Genomic DNA, 18,184 nt, shown 5'->3' with positions numbered 1-18,184 from the left:
ACACAACAGTCATATCTAGCAATGGCTCTGTGTGTAATAAGGTCTATATAGCACCATCACATTATGTGGGAATTTAGCTTGGAGGTCAGAGCATGGACACCACAGTCATATCTAGCAATGGCTCTGTGTGTAATAAGGTCCATATATCACCATCACATTATGTGCGAATTTAGCTTGGAAGTCAGAGCGTGGACACCACAGTCATATCTAGCAATGGCTGTGTGTGAAATAAGGTCTATATATCACCATCACATTATGTGGGAATTTAGCTTGGAGGTCAGAGCATAGACAGAAGAGTCATATCTAGCAATGGCTCTGTGTGTAATAAGGTCTATATAGCACCATCACATTATGTGCGAATTTAGCTTGGAAGTCAGAGCATGGACACCACAGTCACATCTAGCAATGGCTCTGTGTGTAATAAGGTCTAAATATCACCATCACATTATGTGCGAATTTAGCTTGGAAGTCAGAGCCTGGACACAACCATCATATCTAGCAATGGCTCTGTGTTGGGACCTGCTGCCCGCGGGCCCCCTCCCGCGAGTAGACTCACTTACCCACGCCTTGCTTCTTCACCCGACGCGGCATGGACGCCAACATAGGGCCTGCCTGCGTGGCCGGAGCTGCGGTCTAGCCTTGTCCACGCGGCCCGGAGGCCGCCCCTGCTCCTTGTCTTTGCCGCGGCCTGAGCCGCAGTCTTTCTTGCCTTCCTTCGCGGCATGGAGCCGCCCCGGGTCAGCCTTCGTGGCGGGGAGCCGCGACACCATCAAGGGGGTCCTTGTGGTGCGGCCTAGAGGCTGCCCCGAGGCCTGCCTGCCTGTTTCCTGCTTCTCAGCGTCTGACGTCAGTGCAGGCCGCTGTCCGAGGTCCTGCACTGTTCTCCTGCTGCTCCTTAGGCGCTGGCCCGCGCCTCTCTGCTGGATTTAAAGGGCCAGCCACAGGAAGCGTGGCTGACCTCACCTCTAAGTGGACTTCCTGCTTCTGCCCTATAAAGGGCTGTTCTGTCAGTCTGTTCCTTGCCTTGCATCGGAGTGTCATCCTTCTGGAGGCTCCTGCCTGCCAGAGCTCCATCAGGCCTTCCTGTCTTCTCCTTGGAGTTCCTGTTCAGTTCCTGTTCTTTCGTCTTCTCTTCGTGCCTGAGGTCCTGTCCAGAAGTCCTGTCCAGATATCCTGTCCAGATGTCCCGTCCAGATGTCCCGTCCAGATATCCTGATATTCCTGTCCTGATCTTCGTCCAGATGTTCCTGCCTTCCCGGATGTTCTTCCCTGCCTCTTCGTATGTGCTCCTGGCCTTCTGACCTGTTGGGCCTAGGAGTGGCCAACAGGTGGGATCTGTCCCTGCGCCTTGGAGCTTCCGTTCCCGCCAGCCATCGGAGCTTCGGATGCCATTGGTCCTGACATCGGAGTTCCTCTTCGCCTGGATCTTCCCTGTGCATGTCCCGCTCTCCTCATGGTCCGTGACCAGCCTTCGGGCTGTGTAGGGCGCGCAGTGGGACAGGGTGGTCCGCGACTCAGACCCGCGGGTGGGCTGAGTAGGGCACCCTGAGAGACTGTGCAACTGTCCTTCTGCCCAATTGTCTTCCGTGATGTCTTCGTATCCCGAGTCTTGCTACAGTTCCTGCCTGGTTCCAGTACTCGAGTCTTGCTACAGTTCCTGCCTGGTTCCAGAACCTGTATCCTGTTACAGCACTGATCTATCATTGTCCTGTCTTCATGTCAAGGTCCTCGACTGCCCTCTACCTCAGGCCAGGCCTGCTGCTCCATGCTGTTCGCAGCAGGTCCGAAAGGGCTCAGAATGGTCGGAGGACCATTCAACTTCCAACATCCTCGGATGTTGGCCTTGGGAGCTTGCAGGCCTGGCAGGGGGTCAGCCGCCAGCCACGCTGGAATATGCCGTCAACTCTCGGGTCGGTCCTGGGTTTGCCTGGGGTCGGGCTGAGGCCCAAGGGCACACTAAACAATGCAAGGTCTCGAGGCCGACCATGACAGTACGCAAGGCCTTGTGGCCGCCCATGACACTCTGTGTGTAATAAGGTCTATATATCACCATCACATTGTGGGAATTTAGCTTGGAGGTCAGAGCACGGACACAAGTCATAATCTAGCAATGGCTCTGAGCACATTGTGTGTGTGTGTAATAAGGTCTATAAATCACCATCATATTATATGGGAATTTAGCTTGGAGGGCAGAGCATGGACACAAAAGTCAGATCTAGCAATGGCTCTGTGTGTAATAAGGTCTATATAGCACCATCAACTTGTTTCCCAGGATAGAGTGTAGAATGCCTCTAACATTATGCTGGGTCATTGGGTCAGAAAGCGTGACAGTGTCCCCTGTCCCAAGTGCTGTACATGCCCCTCACAGCTCTCTTCAAACTCTCCTTCAAGAGCTGCTGGCAAGCAAGCTTATCTGTGCCTGATATAAAAATAGAAACATTTATTCCTATATACAGATCCCAGCTCTCAGGTTCCTGTGGTATTATTATATACAGATCCCAGCTCTCAGGTTCCTGTAATATTATTATATACAGATCCCAGCTCTCAGGTTCCTGTAATATTATTATATACAGATCCCCAGCTCTCAGGCTCCTCTGATATTATTATATACAAATCCCCAGCTCTCAGGTTCCTGTGATATTATTACATACAGATCCCCAGCTCTCAGGTTCCTGTGGTATTATTATATACAGATCCCCAGCTCTCAGGCTCCTGTGGTATTATTATATACAGATCGCAGCTCTCAGGTTCCTGTAATATTATTATATACAGATCCCCAGCTCTCAGGCTCCTATGATATTATTACATACAGATCCCCAGCTCTCAGGTTCCTGTGGTATTATTATATACAGATCCCCAGCTCTCAGGCTCCTGTGGTATTATTATATACAGATCCCAGCTCTCAGGTTCCTGTAATATTATTATATACAGATCCCCAGCTCTCAGGCTCCTCTGATATTATTATATACAAATCCCCAGCTCTCAGGTTCCTGTGATATTATTACATACAGATCCCCAGCTCTCAGGTTCCTGTGGTATTATTATATACAGATCCCCAGCTCTCAGGCTCCTGTGGTATTATTATATACAGATCCCAGCTCTCAGGTTCCTGTAATATTATTATATACAGATCCCCAGCTCTCAGGCTCCTGTGATACTATTATATACAAATCCCCAGCTCTCAAGTTCCTGTGATATTATTATATACAGATCCCCAGCTTTCAGGTTCCTGTGGTATTTTTATTTATATTTATTTATTTATTTATTTATTTATTTATTTATTTATTTATTTTTATATACCGATGTTCCTGTATAATATACATATCGCACCGGTTTACAGTGAAATCAAACTGATGCCTCTAGGGCAGCTTACAATGAAACATAAAAACTAACAATATATAACTTGGACTACCTCTTGGGCAGCTTACAATGAGAACAGAGTAACAAAAAAGTACTTGGACAATAAGGAATATATGTAACTTGGACAATAAGGAATATAGTAACAAAAAAGTACTTGGACAATAAGGAATATATACAGATCCCCAGCTCTCAGGCTCCTGTGGTATTATTATATACAGATGCCCAGCTCTCAGGCTCCTGTGATATTATTATATACCGATCCCAGCTCTCAGGCTCCTATGATATTATTGTATACAGATCCCAGCTGTCAGATTAATGTAGTATTATTATATACAGATGCCCAGCTCTCAGGCTCCTGTGATATTATTATATATGAGATCCCCAGCTCTCAGGCTCCTGTGATACTATTATATACAGATCTGAGATACTATTATATCTCAGATCCGCCAGACACTCATTAGACGACCGAAAAGCCATCATGAACAATGGATCCCCTTACTATCCCCAAGCTCGAAATAAGAGCCTACCCTGACTCTGTAACAGCTGTTATTATTATCCTAAGCACTTCGTTCCTTAGTCTTTTCTCTCCAGCAGTCTTTGCTTCCAAGTTTTACCTCCCTTGTTGAATGTAACTTTGTTCTTCCTGTTACCTACGGTTTTCGTTACAGTTCCCCCGTTCGATGTAAACCGACCTGATATGGTCCCTACCATGAAGGTCGGTATAGAAAAGTGTTAAATAAATAAATCCCCCAACTCTCAGGCACCTCTGATATTATTATTATATACAGATGGCCAGCTCTCAGGCTCCTGTGGTATTATTATATACAGATGCCCAGCTCTCAGGCTCCTGTGATATTATTATATATGAGATCCCCAGCTCTCAGGCTCCGCTAATATTATTATATACAGACTCCCAGCTCTCAAAGTCCACTGATATTATTATATACAGATCCCCAGCTCTCAGGTTCCTGTGGTATAATTATATACAGGTCCCCAGCTCTCAGATTCCTTTGATATAATTATATATGAGATCCCAAGCTCTCGGGCTCCTGTGGTATTATTATATACAGATGCCCAGCTCTCGAGCTCCTGTGATATTATATACAGGTCCCCAGCCCTCAGATTCCTATGATATAATTATATATGAGATCCCCAGCTCTCGGGATCCTGTTATATTATTATATATGAGATCCCCGACCTGATATGGTCCCTACCATGAAGGTCGGTATAGAAAAGTGTTAAATAAATAAATCCCCCAACTCTCAGGCACCTCTGATATTATTATATACAGATGCCCAGCTCTCGAGCGCCTGTGATATTATTATATATAATCTCCAGCTCTCAGGCTCCTGTGGTATTATTATATACAGATGCCCAGCTCTCGAGCTCCTGTGATATTATATACAGGTCCCCAGCTCTCAGATTCCTATGATATAATTATATATGAGATCCCCAGCTCTCGGGATCCTGTTATATTATTATATATGAGATCCCCAGCTCTCGGGCTCCTGTGGTATTATTATATACAGATCCCCAGCTCTCAAGCTCCTGTGATATTATTATATACAGATCCACAGCTCTCGGGCTCCTGTGGTATTATTATATACAGATCCACAGCTCTCGGGCTCCTGTGGTATTATTATATACAGATCCACAGCTCTCGGGCTCCTGTGGTATTATAATATACATATGCCCAGCTCTCGGTCTCCTGTGATATTATTATATACAGATTGCCCAGCTCTAAAACTTCTCTGAAAGTATTATATACAGATCCCTAGCTCTCAGGCTCCTCTAATTATTATATACAGATCCCCAACTCTCATGGTCCTGTGATATTATTATATACAGATCCACAGCTCTCGGGCTCCTGTGATATTATCATATATGAAATTCCCAGCTCTCAGACCTCTGTAATATTATCATATATAAGATCCCCAGCTCTCTGGCTCCTGTGGTATTATTATATACAGATCCCCAGCTCTCGGGCTCCTGTGATATTATTATATATGAGATCCCCAGCTCTCGGGTTCCTGTGGTATTATTATATACAGATCCTCAGATCTCAGTTTCCTGTGATAATATATATAATCCCCAGCTCTCAGGCTCCTGTGATATTATTATATATGATATCCCCAGCTCTCGGGCTCCTGTGGTATTATTATATACAGATGCACAGCTCTCAGGCTCCTGTCATATTATTACATAAAGATCCCCAGCTCTTGGGCTCCTCTTATATTATTATATATGAGATCCCCAGCTTTCGGGCTCTTGTGGTATTATTATATACAGATCTCCAGCTCTCAGGCTCCTATTGTTACGAGCGCGGGCGCGGTCGTCTTAAGCGGGTGGTGAGCCCTTGGGCCACGGCAGGACTCAAGGAGGAGCCCCAAGCCACACCGTGGGAGGTGAGCTGAGCAGGCATGGTGAGCCAGGCAGGCAGGAACAGAAGCAGGGAGTCCGACCCTCAGCCGGACCTGCATGCCCATGGTAGCCAACACGGGGAAGTTGACTAATGAACGGTCCTCCGACTGTTCCCGGCCCTTTCGGACCTGCCGCTGGGAACGGCAATGGGCAGCAGGCCGGACAGAGGCGAGGGCAGACAGAGTCCTTACACTGAGGACGTGAGACGAGGGCTGAAGCAGACATCCAAGAGAGGCTGAAGCAAGACGTTGGAGACATCAGGGCAAGGGCTGAAGCGAGACATAGAAAAGATCCAGGCGAGCGGGAACTCCGATGCTGGGATACTGACATCCGAAGCCCCTTCGGCTGGCAGAAGCTCAAGAGCCCGTGGGACGAATCCCTCCTGTTGGCCACTCCAGGGCCCAACAGGACAGAAGGCTCAGGAACCAGACGAGGACATAGGTCAAGGCAGAGACACGAAGACATCCGGGCAAGGGCTGAAGCAAGACACTGTAGACAAGGCTGGACGGAAACATGGCACTGTCCATCAGGGCGCCCTACTCAGCCAGCACAGCTAGACTGGTCACGGACCACCCCGTCCCAGACGCGCCCTACACAGCCCAGGAAGGCTGGTCGCGGACCACGCTGAGGAAAGGAGGGTGCGGGGAAGACCCAGGCGAACAGGAACTCCGATGCTGGGATACTGACATCCGAAGCCCTTACGGCTGGCAGGAACAGGAACAGACATCTAGGCAAGGTCAGAAACAGACATCGAGACAAGGTACCATCTAGGCAAGACAGACCACGGTAGACCTGGATCAGGCAAGGTTACAGACAACTGTAGAGCTTGATCCGCAGGCAAAACATCAAGGCAGAAACAGGACAAGGAACCATCTAGGCACAGCAGACCACGGTGGACCTGGATCAGGAGAGGCCACAGACAACTGTGTAACCCAATCCAAAGGCAAACAGGAACTAACAAGCAAGTCCTTATATACTGGAGGTTGTAGGCAACTCCCTGGGAGGAGTTAGACAGGACCGCCCCTAGCTGGCCCTATAACTGGGGAAGAGAGCTGCGGGCCAGCCCCTAGAGAAACGGGTGTGGCTGGAAGCAGGAAGTCCAAACACAGGCACGACGCCACAGGAACAGCTAGGCCTCTCAGGCCCTGGAGCAAGTCCCGGATGGAACACAGGCGAGGCCCTGGCTTCAAAGCGGCCTCTGGAGGAAGGTAAGATACCTCCTGTAGCGCAGCAACAGGGGGGATCGCAACACCTATTATATTATTATATACAGATGAAGGCTTGCACTAAACTTCGGTATAGAAAAACACACAAATAAATAAATACAGATGCCCAGCTCTCAGGCTTCTGTGATATTATTATATATAGATCCCCAGCTCTCAGTCTCCTGTGGTATTATTATTTATTTATTTATTTATTTATTCATTTATTTGTACATTTTTATATGCCAAAGTTTAGCTAGAGGCCTTCACGCCGGTTTACATTTAAAACAATGAATTACATGTGCAGAAACCATTGGTATAACAGAACAGCAAACTGGTGTAACAATGAGTTACATGTAACGAAATAACTGGTATTTATTTATTTATTTATTTGTGGTTTTTATATACCGGACTTCGTAGGATAACATCAGTTCGGTTTACATTTTAACTTCAAAATCAGCAAAACAGAGGCTTTACATAGAACTTATAAGAAAACAGTGAATAAAACAAAATTAAATAAACTATATAATGAACGAGGCTTAAATAGAGAGACTTAAATAGAGGTTGTTGGATAAGTGAGATGGTATTGAGAGAAATGGTTGGGGGATGGAGTGGGGGGAAAGAAAGAAAGGGGTAGAGGGAGGATGAAGATGGACAGAATGTATAGAGGGGATAGGGGTTATATATTGCATATAGGGAGGGGAATGAAGAGTATAACAGGTCTAACAACAGATGAGGACAGGTTATAACAACGGTTATAACAACGGATGCAAGTGGGTTCTAGTCGACAGATTATCTAGCAGCAGATTGGGTTTATCGTTAGTGGAATAGTAGTTAACTGTCCGTAATATGGTTTAACTATGCGTAATGGTATGGTGGTGTTATTTGTAGTGTGGGTGATTAACCGATCCTGTCTTTGAAGGCTTGTCTGAAGAGCCAGGTCTTGAGTTCTTTTTTAGATGTTTTAGTGTTATTTTGTAATCTTAGGTGTTCCGGTAGTGAGTTCCAGAGGTGAGGGCCTGCTATGGAGAAGGCTCTGTTTCTTACAGTAGTATGTTTAGCGGTTGAAATTGATGGTATGTCAAGTTGTAATTTGTTTGTTGCTCTTGTATTGCATTGAGAGACGTGTTTCTGAATAATGTTATTTAGGCATGTGTTTTCATTGTTGTGTATTGCACTGTGTATAACGGTTAGAGTTTTATATTCGATTCTCTTTTCTACAGGTAACCAGTGTAGGCTTTTTAGCACAGGAGTGATGTGGTCAGATCTTTTGTGACCGGTAAGGATTCTGGCTGAGGCGTTCTGTAGCAATTGGAGTAGTCGAATGGTAGATTTTGGTAGGCCTATCAGAAGTGAGTTGCAATAGTCGAAGCTGGTGAACATGAGTGATTGAAGAATGGTTCTATATTCAGGGTGGTACAGTAGAGGTTTTAGGTGTTTGAGGATAAGTAATTTGTGGAAGCCTTCTTTGATTTTCAATGTGATGTGTTTTTTGAAGTTAAGCTCTGGGATTAACCATATTCCGAGATCTTTCACGTTGTCCTTTAATTTGATGTATGTGTTGTCAATTTGTATGGTGTGTTTCATGTTGATTCCGGAGTATTTTCTCTCAAGTAGTATACACTCAATTTTGTCCATGTTGAGACATAGCTTCATGTGGTTTAGCATGCTTCTTATGGTGTCGAGGTAGGTGGCCGAAATTTTCATTGCATTTTCGATGGTGTTAGTTACGGGTATGATTAATTGGATATCGTCGGCGTACATGTAGTATGTGATGCCGACACTCATGAGGAGCTGGCAGAGGGGCAGTAGGTATATATTGAACAGGGTGGCTGATAGTATGGATCCTTGGGGTACTCCGGTTTCAAGAGGTATGGCATCTGAGTAGTGGTTGTTGATGTTTACTTTGAAGTATCTATTTTTAAGGAAGGATGTAAACCAGTCAAGAGTTTTGACGGATAGACCTATGTCAGCTAGTCTGGAGATTAGGCTTTTGTGGTCTACCGTGTCAAATGCGGTGGAGAGGTCAAGGAGGATGAGGATGAATTTTTGGCCGTTGTCGAAACCTCTTATTACTGTGTTTGATAAGTTGAGTAGCAAGGTTTCTGTGCTATGATTTTTTCTGAAACCATGTTGGGCGGGGTGTAAGATGTTGTTGGTTTCGAGATGATGCCCAGTTCTCAGGCTCCTGTGATATTATATAAGGATGCCCAGCTCTCAGTTTCCTGTGATATTATTATATACAGATGCCTAGCTCTTGAGCTCCTGTGATATTATTATATACAGATGCCCAGTTCTCAGGCTCCTGTGATATTATTATATACAGATCCCAGCTCTCAGTTTACTGTGATATTATTATATACAGATCCCAGCTCTCAGGCACCTCTGATATTATTATATACAGATCCCAGCTCTCAGACTCCTGTGATATTATTATATACAGATGCCCAGCTCTCAGGCTCCTGTGATATTATTATATACAGATGCCCAGTTCTCGGGCTCCTGTGATATTATTATATACAGATCCCAGCTCTCAGGCACCTCTTATATTATAATATACAGATGGCCAGCTCTCAGGTTCCTGTGATATTATTATATACAGATGCCGAGCTCATAGTTTCCTGTGATATTATTATATACAGATCCCAGCTCTCAGGCTCCTGTGATATTATTAGATATAATCCCTAACTCTCAGGCTCCTGTGATATTATTATATACAGATGCCCAGCTCTCAGTTTCCTGTGATATTATTATATACAGATGCCCAGCTCTCGAGCTCCTGTGATATTATTATATACAGATGCCCAGCTCTCAGGCTCCTGTGATATTATTATATACAGATGCCCAGCTCTCGAGCTCCTGTGATATTATTATATACAGATGTTCAGCTCTCAGGCTCCTGTGATATTATTATATACAGATGCCCAGCTCTCAGGCTCCTGTGATATTATGATATACAGAGGGCCAGCCTCAGTTTACTGTGATATTATTATATACAGATGCCCAGCTCTCAGGCTCCTGTGATATTATTATATACGGATGCCCAACTCTCAGGCTCCTGTGATATTATTATATACAGATGCCCAGCTCTCAGGCTCCTGTGATATTATTATATACGGATGCCCATCTCTCAGGCTCCTGTGATATTATTATATACAGATCCCAGCTCTCAGGCACCTCTGATATTATTATATACAGATGCCCAGCTCTCGGGCTCCTGTGATATTATTATTTACAGATGCCCAGCTCTCGGGCTCCTGTGATATTATTATATACAGATCCCCAGCTCTCAGGCTCCTGTGATATTATTATATACGGATGCCCAACTCTCAGGCTCCTGTGATATTATTATATACGGATGCCCATCTCTCAGGCTCCTGTGATATTATTATATATGGATGCCCATCTCTCAGGCTCCTGTGATATTATTATATACAGATGCCCAGCTCTCGGGCTCCTGTGATATTATTATTTACAGATGCCCAGCTCTCGGGCTCCTGTGATATTATTAGATACAGACGGCAAGCTCTCAGGTTCCTGTGATATTATTATATACAGATGCCGAGCTCTCAGTTTCCTGTGATATTATTATATACAGATCCCAGCTCTCAGGCTCCTATGATATTATTATATACAGATGCCCAGCTCTCAGGTTCCTGTGATATTATTATATACAGATTCCTAGCTCTTAAGCTCCTGTGATATTATTATATTCAGATCCCCAGCTCTCAGGCTCCTGTGATATTATTATATATAGATACCCAGCTCTCAGGCACCTCTGATATTATTATATACAGATCCCTAGCTCTCAGGCTCCTATGATATTATTATATACAGATTCCAGCTCTCAGGCACCTCTGATATTATTATATACAGATCCCAGCTCTCAGGCTCCTGTGATATTATTATATACAGATCCCCAGCTCTCAGGCTCCTGTGATATTATTATATACAGATGTCCAGCTCTCAGGCTCCTGTGGTATTATTATATACAGATCCCTAGCTCTCAGGCTCCTGTGATATTATTATATACAGATCCCCAACTCTCAGGGTCCTGTGATATTATTATATACAGATCCCTAGCTCTCAGGCTCCTGTGATATTATTATATACAGATCCCAGCTCTCAGGCACCTCTGATATTATTATATACAGATCCCAGCTCTCAGGCTCCTGTGATATTATTATATACAGATTCCAGCTCTCAGGCACCTCTGATATTATTATATACAGATCCCAGCTCTCAGGCTCCTGTGATATTATTATATACAGATGCCCAGCTCTCAGGCTCCTGTGGTATTATTATATACAGATACCCAGCTCTCAGGCACCTCTGGTATTATTATATACAGATCTCTAGCTCTCAGGCTCCTGTGATATTATTATATACAGATCCCCAACTCTCAGAGTCCTGTGATATTATTATATACAGATCCCTAGCTCTCAGGCTCCTGTGATATTATTATATACAGATTCCAGCTCTCAGGCACCTCTGATATTATTATATACAGATCCCAGCTCTCAGGCACCTCTGATATTATTATATACAGATCCCAGCTCTCAGGCTCCTGTGATATCCTGTGATATTATTATATACAGATCCCTAGCTCTCAGGCTCCTGTGATATTATTATATACAGATTCCAGCTCTCCGGCACCTCTGATATTATTATATACAAATCCCAGCTCTCAGGCTCCTGTGATATTATTATATACAGATCCCAGCTCTCAGGCTCCTGTGATATTATTATATACAGATCCCAGCTCTCAGGCTCCTATGATATTATTGTATACAGATCCCAGCTGTCAGATTAATGTAGTATTATTATATACAGATGCCCAGCTCTCAGTTTCCTGTGATATTATTATATACAGATGCCCAGCTCTCAGGCTCCTGTGATATTATTATATACAGATGCCCTGCTCTCAGTTTCCTGTGATATTATTATATACAGATCCCAGCTCTCAGGCACCTCTGATATTATTATATACAGATCCCCAGCTCTTGTGATATATGTAGGATCACACCTTGTGTATGTCTCATCTTTGAAAGAGTCTTTTTTTGTCTGCCTGTGTTGCCTCTTTTCCCCTTTTGCTGTACGATTTCATAGCAGGATGGATGATAATCTGTGGGTTAGCCTGTGTTGGTTCTCTTTTGCTTCTGGAGCAGTAGGTCTCCGTGAAATTCAGCTGGATCTGTGGGATTATAAATATCTCGGAGGGGCGTATGGTGTGCTAGGGTTACCTCCTCTATATATCGTTCCTGCTGTAACTGCTTCCATTTCGGGGGCTGCCTGTGCTAAGGCAGATTTGTTATTTTTTTGAGTTTGTGGAGCAGCAGGGCAGGGCAAGGAGAATGTGATTAGAGAGGAGTGAGGAACAAAAGGCAGATACAGGGAAGCGACTGAATTTTCAGCTCCTGGAGGATTTGGCTGGACTAGATTGTAAGCTCCAGGGAGTGGGGACTTGTCTCCTATTGGTATCTGTATTTCCTGCTTGCCTCTAGACTTGGCTAAGAGTAGTCGTAATATCTGGTGAAGAGAAAAGCAATGCCGTTTTGGCACTCTCTCAATAGCTAGGTCAGAACTGTACTAAGTTAGTCCTGTATGGGGTCTTCTGGACAGCTTGTTTTCTGGGTTTCTAATTGGACTAATGCCACAGGAATACTGCTCACATAGGACTTTATAAAGAATGTCTTACCTGAAATTTCCAATGGAGTTAGGACACTCTGAGGAATCCTGATGTGTGCACAGCTCGGTGAGAGGTCTCTCTGTGTGCACAGCTCTCTCTGCAGTCCTGCGCCAGGCACAGCTCTTTAAGGGATCTGTGGCTGCACTGTGCTCTCTTATTCCTTAAGTGTTCACAGCTCTTTCCCCAGTTCTGGTATGTGCACGGCTCTCTTCTAATGGCTGATGTGTGCACAGCACCGAGGGAGATTGGTCTGTGTGCACTGCTCCTCCTGTGTGCACACTGATCTGTGACTGACTCTTCCTGGGAGATGCAGTCAGGCCTGACTGAATAAAAGGAGGAGAGATCAGAGCGCAGGGCGAGGCACACTCTCTCCCCTCCCTCCCCCAGCTCTCAGACATTGCAGAAAAGAGCATTATGAGACAGTCGCTCATCTTCCCATTCCTTCCATCCCTCTCAATCAAGCCCAAATGTTCTGTGGCTTGTGGGCATGGATGGACACATATGCTATTGGATTTGTTCCTTTAGTCAGGACCCATGAACTCCTCCCTTCCCCCTCCTCATACAAGCATAAGATTTGCCATACTGGGTCAGAACGCAGATCCAACAAGCCGATTATCCTGTTTCCAACAGTGATCAATCCAGGTCACAAGTCCCTGGCAAGATCCCAAACAATAAATAGATCCCATGATGCTATCATGCAGTGATAAGTAATGGCTATTGCTTAAGTCTGCTTGGTTAATAACAGCTTATTGACTTCTCCTCCAGGAACTTGTCCAAACCTTTTTTAATTCCAGCTATGCTAACTGCCCTAATTATATCCTTTGGTAACGAATTCCCGAGCTTAACTGAGCATTGAGTAAAAAATTATTTTCTACGATTTGTTTTAAATGTGCTACTTATTAACTTACATAGAAACATAGAAATGTCGGCAGAAAAAGACCATCCAGTCTGCCCAGCAAGCTCCCACACTTATTTTCCCATACTTATCTGTTTCATCAACCACCAAGTTCAGGGCCTTTGTTAGTAACTGTTTGATTCAAATTTCCTGCCATCCCTGCCATTGATGCAGAGAGTAATACTGAAGTTGCATCAAAGGTGAGCATTAGGCTTAATGGTTAAGGGTAGTAACCGCTGCATCAAGCAAGTTACCCAATGCTTGTTTACCCAGATCAATGCCTTGTTGGATGTTGTCTGAATGCAAATCCTCTTTTCCACATTTCCCCCTGCCGTTGAAGCAGAGAGCAACGCTGTATATGCATTCAAAGTGAAGTATCAGGCTTAATTGGTTTAAGCTAGTAACCTCCGTAATAAGCAAGGTACCCCCATGCTTATTTGTTTACCCAGATTGTGAAGTTCAGTCCTTGGATGTTGTCTGAATGTAAATCCTCTTTTCCACATATCCCCTTGCCGTTGAAACAGAGAGCAAAGCTGTATATGCATTCAAAATTCACTTCATTGAATATCTCCCAGTCTTTGTACTTTTTGAAAGACTAAACAACTAATTTACATTTACCCGTTCTAGGTTTGTCGTGATTTTATAAACTTCTATCATATTCCCCCCTCAGCCATCTTTTCTGCAAACTGAAGAGCCCTAACCTCTTTAACCTTAACTCATAGTGGAATTGTTCCATCCCATTTATCATCTTGATCGCCCTTCTCTGTACCTTTTCTAATTCTGCTATATCTTTCTTGAGATGTGGTGACCAGAACTGCACACAATACTCAAGATGAGGTCGCACCATGGAGCGATACAGAGGCATTATAGAAACATAGAAATGAAGGCAGAAAAGGACCAAACTGTCCATCCAGTCTGCCCAGCAAGCTTATGGTAGATCTGCCGCACCATACAATTCACCCCCATACTTATCAGACTCTCAGACCATCAAATTCAGGGCCCTTGTCGATTACTGTCTGAGTCCAATTCCCCGTTACCTCTCATCTTTTATCGGTGAAGCTATTACATCACAAGTTTAAAGCTTATTGGTTAAGGGTACATGCTTATTTGTTTTCCCAGACTGTGCAATTTAATGTGCTTGTTGGTTGCTGTCTGAAACTAATTCCCCTTTTCCCCCTGCCGTTAAAGCAGAGAGCAATGATGGAGTTGCATCAGTAGTATTAAAGCTTACTGGTTAAGGGTTGTAACAGCCGCATCAGCAAGTTACCCCCATGAATAAGAACATAAGAAAATGCCATACTGGGTCAGACCAAGGGTCCATCAAGCCCAGCATCCTGTTTCCAACAGTGGCCAAACCAGGTCACAAGAACCTGGCAATTACCCAAACACTAAGTCTATTCCATGTTACCATTGCTAGTAATAGCAGTGGGTGATTTCTAAGTCAACTTAATTAATAGCAGGTAATGGACTTCTCCTCCAAGAACTTATCCAAACCTTTTTTGAACCCAGCTACACTAACTGCACTAACCACATCCTCTGGCAACAAATTCCAGAGCTTTATTGTGCATTGAGTGAAAAATAATTTTCTCTGATTAGTCTTAAATGTGCTACTTGCTAACTTCATGGAATGCCCCCAAGTCCTTCTATTATCTGAAAGTGTAAATAACTGATTCACATCTACTCATTCTAGACCTCTCATGATCTTAAAGACATCTATCATATCCCCCCTCAGTCATCTCTTCTCCAAGCTGAACAGCCCTAACCTCTTCAGCCTTTCCTCATAGGGGAGCTGTTCCATTCCCCTTATCATTTTGGTAGCCTTTCTCTGTACCTTCTCCATCGCAATTATATCTTTTTTGAGATGTGGTGACCAGAATTGTACACAGTATTCAAGGTGCGGTCTCACCATGGAGCGATATAGAGGCATTATGATATTTTCTGTTTTATTAACCATTCCCTTCCTAATAATTCCCAACATTCTGTTTGCTTTTTTGACTGCTGCAGCACACTGAACCGATGATTTTAAAGTATTATCCTAAGATGCCTAGATCTTTTTCCTGGCTGGCAGCTCCTAATATCGTGTAACTACAGCAACGATTATTTTTCCCTATATACATCACCTTGCACTTGTCCATATTAAATTTCATCTGCCATTTGATTGCCCAATCTTCCAGTCTTGCAAGGTCTGTTGCGGTCCCGGTCGCAAGTCTTGCGACCGGGCCCTTACCTCCTCCTTCGGGCCACCAACGACGGGGCTCGCCGGCCTGCTCTGGCCTTCCCACAGCAGCGCCTCCACGAGGGAGACACCGCCGAGCCTCGGAACCAGGCCACTCCCCTCCTAGGCGCGCGCAAGGAGGGACCTTGTAAAGGGCTTTCCCGCCAGACCACGGACCGCCCCCTGAAGTGACGTCAGATGCTGGCAGGGATTTAAGCCCAGCATCTGACTGATCATGTCACCTTGCAACGAGATTCCCTGCCTTGGATGTTAGTTGCTGTGTCCTGCTGTCTTTTCTGCTTGGATCTCCAGTTGGTTCCTGTTCTTGGTTCTGCTTTAGTTCCTGCTCCGGATCTTCTGTTCTAGTTCCTGGTCCCACTTCAGTTCCAGCTCCGGATCTTCTGTTCCAGTTCTGGATTCCTCCTGGATTGCTTCTCTGGTTCCTGACTCTTGCCTGCTTCTGACTCTCCGTGTCTGCTGCCTGCCTCGACCTTTGGTTTGCCATCTCGTCTATCCTGGGGGGGATCTCGGGCTTCCAGGGTGAAGACTTCATCTTCTCTTCCAGCCTCGCTGCCATCACCTAAGTCCCAGCGGCCCGGATCCTCACGTGCTCCTCCTGGGGGGATCTCAGGCTTCCAAGGTGAAGACTTCGGCTCTACGTCAAACTTGGCTCCGCCTTCCGGCCTACTTCATCACAGCGGAGTGCTCTTCTTCATCCATCCCACTCCGACAGGCTGGTCCAAGGGTCCACCGTTACGTCCGCAACAAGGTCCTCCTGTAATGTATCACAATCCGCTTGTGATTTAACCACTTTGAATAATTTTGTATCATCCACAAATTTGATAACCTTGCTCGTCGTATTCCTTTCCGGATCATTTATAAATATATTGAAAAGTAAGGGTCCCAATACAGATCCCTGAGGCACTCCACTGCCCTCTCCCTTCCACTGAGAAAAGTGTCCATTTAATCCTACTCTCTGTTTCCTGTCTTTTAACCAGTTTGTAATCCACAAAAGGACATCGCCTCCTATCCCATGACTTTTCAGGGTCCAGGTGATTTACTACTCTTCAGTTTGTCAATCAGGTCTACCACATCTTCTAGGTTCACCGTGATTTGGTTCAGTCCATCTGAATCATTGCCCATGAAAACCTTCTCCATTACGGGTACCTCCCCAACATCCTCTTCAGTAAACACCGAAGCAAAGAAATAATTTAATCTTTCCACAATGGCCTTATCTTCTCTAAGTGCCCCTTTAACCCCTCGATCATCTAACGGTTCAACTGACTTCCTCGCAGGCTTTCTGCTTCGGATATATTTTTAAAAGTTTTTACTGTGCATTTTTGCCTCTACGGCCAACTTCTTTTCAAATTCTCTCTTAGCCTGTCTTATCCATGTCTTACATTTAACTTGCCAACGTTTATGCTTTATCCTATTTTCTTCTGTTGGATCCTTCTTCCAATTTTTGAATGAAGATCTTTTGGCTAAAATAGCTTCTTTCGCCTCCCCTTTTAACCATGCCGGTAATCGTTTTGCCTTCTTTCCACCTTTCTTAATGTGTGGAATACATCTGGACTGTGCTTCTAGGATGGTATTTTTTAACAATGACCACGCCTCTTGCAAACTTTTTACCTTTGTAGCTGCTCCTTTCAGTTTTTTTCTATTTTTCTCATTTTATCAAAGTTTCCCTTTTGAGAGCCGTGGATTTGCACACTGTTCCTTTTCCAGTCATTAAATCAAATTTGATCATATTATGATCATTATTGCCAAGCAGCCTCACCACCTTTACCTCCCTCACCAAATCCTGTTCTCCACTGAGAATTAGATCTAAAATTGCTCCCTCTCTCATTGGCTCCTGAACTAATTGGTCCATAAAACTGTCATTTATTCCATCTAGGAACTTTATCTTTCTAGCATGTCCCGATGATTCATTTACCCAGTCAATATTGGGGTAATTGAAGTCTCCCATTATTACTGCACCACCAATTTGGTTAGCTTCCCTAATTTCTCTTTGCATTTCACTGTCCATCTCACCATCTTGACCAGGTGGACGGTAGTATACCCCTATCACTATAGTCTTCCCCGACACACAAGGGATTTCTACCCATAAAGATTCAATTGTGCATTTAGTCTCATGCATTTTGCATTTAGTCTCGCCCTTCTCTAGACCACCTCTATCCTGTCCGTATCCTTTTTGAGATATGAGCTCCAGAACTGAACACAGTACTCCAGGTGAGGCCTCACCAAGGACCTGTACAAGGGGATTATCACTTCCTGTTTCTTACTGGTTATTCCTCTCTCTATGCAGCCCAGCATTCTTCTGGCTTTAGCTATTACCTTGTCACATTGGTTCACCATCTTCAGATCATCAGACACTATCACCCAAAGGTCCGTCTCCTAGTCCG

At 44.6% G+C, this 18,184-nt stretch overlaps 1 protein-coding gene across 1 annotated transcript in view; it reads right to left on the bottom strand.

Annotated features, from left to right (window-relative positions):
• Nucleotides 1-13,074, bottom strand: part of LOC115085833 (riboflavin transporter 2-like) — a 41,397-nt gene extending 28,323 nt beyond the window's left edge. The window contains exon 1 of the mRNA XM_029592307.1: nt 12,682-13,074. The gene's annotated coding sequence lies outside the window, so the exon portion shown is untranslated. The remainder of the gene's footprint in view (nt 1-12,681) is intronic.
• Between the last annotated feature and the right edge of the window lie 5,110 nt (nt 13,075-18,184).

Source organism: Rhinatrema bivittatum, chromosome 2 (assembly GCF_901001135.1).
Source record: "Rhinatrema bivittatum chromosome 2, aRhiBiv1.1, whole genome shotgun sequence".
In the NCBI taxonomy this organism is placed as follows: Eukaryota; Metazoa; Chordata; class Amphibia; order Gymnophiona; family Rhinatrematidae; genus Rhinatrema; species Rhinatrema bivittatum.
The sequence above is the reverse complement of the archived record's forward strand: the minus strand, read 5'-3'. Positions and strand labels throughout refer to the sequence as shown.